Source organism: Hylobates moloch, unplaced genomic scaffold (assembly GCF_009828535.3).
Source record: "Hylobates moloch isolate HMO894 unplaced genomic scaffold, HMol_V3 SCAFFOLD_17, whole genome shotgun sequence".
NCBI lineage: Eukaryota > Metazoa > Chordata > Mammalia > Primates > Hylobatidae > Hylobates > Hylobates moloch.
In genome coordinates this window covers 52,886,491-52,890,056 of record NW_026652292.1, presented here as the reverse complement: position 1 = coordinate 52,890,056, position 3,566 = coordinate 52,886,491, and the positions used below count along the sequence as shown (strand labels likewise).

At 38.3% G+C, this 3,566-nt stretch overlaps 1 long non-coding RNA gene across 1 annotated transcript; it reads right to left on the bottom strand.

The window, feature by feature from the left end:
- Positions 1-919: 919 nt before the first annotated feature.
- LOC131381602 (uncharacterized) lies at positions 920-3,127 on the bottom strand. Its single transcript, XR_009210455.1, has 2 exons — positions 3,005-3,127; positions 920-1,331 (listed from the first exon to the last, which is right to left on the bottom strand). It is a non-coding gene; the product is annotated as an uncharacterized LOC131381602 (long non-coding RNA).
- Positions 3,128-3,566: the final 439 nt, after the last annotated feature.

Here is a 3,566-nt window from a genome sequence, read left to right as displayed (position 1 = left end):
ATTTCTAGTTAACCCTAACACTCACAGTTTTGATCTTGGAGGACCCAGATCTTCAGAGGACCAAATCTCCTTGTATTTCTTATCTTAGATGAGACGCGGCTTATAAATTCTCCTTGTCAAAAGTTCAATGATGTCAGTTTGGCTCAAGCACCTAAGAGCAAAGTGGATTACTTAAATTCTTACTCTTTTATTTTGTTTCTGGTCTCTGAGGAGTCTTTCCTTTATTATCACCTCGGTGATACATTTAGAAAGGTGAGTTTTTAAACGTTTTATTAACCATATTAGCTGTTTTCAGTAGCAGGGTTGCTCTGTGTATCTGATTAGCTATACTGCAAGAAATAGAAGTTGTTCCAGTTTTCTCTTCCTCTCTTTTCCTCCCTGTGTTGCAGATGTGTTTTGTTTCCAGTTTTCTGGCTTCAAATTCTAGAGTCTGCATGTGATCCCTGGGTCCTGTGTATCTTCTAAGGTGGCTTCGCATACTTCAGAATGTATCTCTACACAATGAATTATCCTTTTTTTTTTTGCTAAAATTGATGATGGTCCTTCATTATCTGACTTAGAGATATTATGCTCACATTGTCCCTGTTCTTTTACTCTGGAAAGGCAGGTGGAGTGGATTTTCAGGATAGAAAAGGAATAAGGAAGGCGGGTGTAAAACAAAACCTTGCCTCACCACAAGTGCCCAGAGCTGAGAGTCCTAGGGCTACTCCACACACACAGGAGGGACCCATCACATTTGCTTTACAGGGAAAACTTCTCCCTGATGACAAGACTAAAATGGTCAAAGATCCTCTCTTTTTTTTCTGATTAGATTATAAATAATAAAAAATTAGTTTATATATACACACACACATATAATATTTAAAAAATGTGAGGTTATATCCTCTGAAAGGGGCCGGGCGGAGACCAAACTACACCGTTCGCGGTCAAGAGATCTTTATTGGAGGTATCGAGCGGCACCACGCAAGGAGAAGGAAGAGAAGAGAGAGAGGGCTGCTGGTGTGCTGAGTTTTATATCCCTTGGGCCTACGTGGATTGGGCTGGGGCGGGCCCAAGGGAAGGCGGGAGATGCTTCTTTCTGATTGGCCCTCCTTTGGCGGGTTCAGACAGTGCCCGGTCAAGGAGGGGAGAAGAACCCGGAACCGGCGCCATTAAGGTACCTCTGTTACCTAACATCCTCTAGTCTTCTATCTTCCTTGTCATTTTGTGCTTGATTCTCCCCTCTTGAGTTTCTCCTCCTCTCTCCTCCTTCATTGTCCGTAGGTCTCAGCCTCCACCAAGTAACCATGTTGCAGCCCAGGATGTTTTCTTCCTAATTTTCCTGCATTCACCTGCAATCACACAAATGCAGACTTGCCATTATTCTACAAGAATTGGTTCATGTTATACATATTTGTGATTTATTTATTTGTTTTGAGACACAGTCTTGCCCTGTTGCCCAGGCTGGAGTGTGGTGGCGTGATCTCTGCTCAGTGCAAACTCTGCCTCCCGGGTTCAAGCAATTCTCCTGTGTCAGCCTCCTGAGTAGCTGGGATTACAGGAGTGCACCACCACACCTGGCCAATTTTTAAAGTATTTTTAGTAGAGACAGGATTTCACCATGTTGGTCAGGCTGGTCTCGAACTCCTGACCTCGTGATCCACCTGCCTCGGCCTCCCAAAGTTCTGGCATTACAGGTGTGAGCCACCACACCTGACCCTGTTTTACATTCAATTATGCCTCATGGAACTCACTCTAAGCCAACTGATATAGCTTTAATTCATTCTTTTAAGGGTTATAAAAGTCTCCATTTGTGTGAATATACATAATTTATTGGATCATTCTCCTACTGGGTGAATATTGTTTCAAGCTTGCCCTACAAACAAGGCTACAATAAATATCCTTGTAAACATGTTCTTCCTACTGGTGGTTTTATGTTTATGGGATAGATTCCCAGGAGTGGAACTGAAGGGTAGTAGGATATATGATATTTATTAAATTGTGATAGACATTGCTAGATTGCTTTCCAAAAAGGCCATGACAATTTACATTTCTATCAACAGTATATGAAAGTACCCTCTTCACTGAATCCAGTAGTCACTTGATATTTTCAATATAAAAACCTTTCGACATATAATGAGTAAAGTGATACCTCATTGTTGCATAAATTTGCATTTCCCTGATCATAATTAATTTAAATAATTTTGCTATTTCTCTTTCGCATACGTTTCTGAGCTTTTTCTTCCCAATTAGTAAATGCTCTTTTTATATTATACGTGTTGTAAATTCATTTCAAATCTGTTATTTTTCACTTTTTTTACTAATCTACAATTCTTTACTATTTTTTAACTAAATAATAATTTTTTTTTTTACTAATTTTGTGTATGACAATGTTTTTTTCCGACAAATGTCTAAAAATTTTTACATAGTTAAATATGTTCATCTTTTATTTTCAAGCTTCTGATTCTTGATCTCAGTTTTGAAAGTATTTGTCAATTTTAGGATTATGTGTAGTATCCTAAACTATCTTGTCATATTTCTATTATTTTGTTTTTTATATTTAAGTCTAGTCAATTTGGAATTTAGTTATGCATTTTGTTTAAGATGGAGGTATAATAGTATTTTAATATAATCTATAATACAATCTATAGTATGTGCTATTATCTGATAAGGGAAGTTCCCTTTATTATTCTTTTTTTTCGTATTTCTTGTTTTTTCTGCCGTATCTCTTCTTCCATATGTATGTTAAGATTGTCATATACAATTTTGAGAAAAACTATTTTGAAATTTGATTCAAAACTGCATTACATTGAAAGGTATACTAATTATTGAAGAATTAATAATTCTGTGATACAAAATTTTCACTCCAAAATGTAGAACATGAATAAGAGCATGGGCACTGGAGCTCAGCCCCCAGGATTGAATCCTGGCTATGCCGTCAGTAGTGGTATGACTTTCCTTTTAAGCACTGGCATGCCTAAACTCCAAATTAAGATCCAAATGAGGGAAGAGCAGGGTCCTTTACCTTTGTATTGGGAAAGTTTTCATGCCAGAGGATATCTCTTTTCTCCTCTTAGCCATTCTTTTTTGATGATTAATGTGTTGAGACATCAAATTTATTTGTGCATAATGGTGTAATGAGGGGATTCTAAAATAATATATGGGGCGCCCTGAGTGATATGGTTTGGCTGTGCCCCACCCAAAGCTCATTTTGAATTGTAGCTCCCATAATTCCCCCATGTTGTGGGAGGGACTGGGTGGGAGATAATTAAATCATAGAGGCAGTTTCCCTCATACTGTTCTCATGATAGTGAATAAGTCTCACGAGATCTGATGGTTTTATAAGAGGAAACCCCTTTTGCTTGGCTCTCATTCTCTCTTTATCAGCCGCCACGTAAGACATGCCTTTCACCTTCCGCCATGATTGTGGGGCCTCCCTAGCTATGTGGAACTGTGAGTCCATGAAACCTCTTTTTCTTTATAAATTACCCATTCTCAGGTATGTCTTTATCAGCAGCATGAAAACGGACTAATATACTGAGAGAAGAATCATTCAGGGCAATTGAGGAACATATTTAGAGCTGACA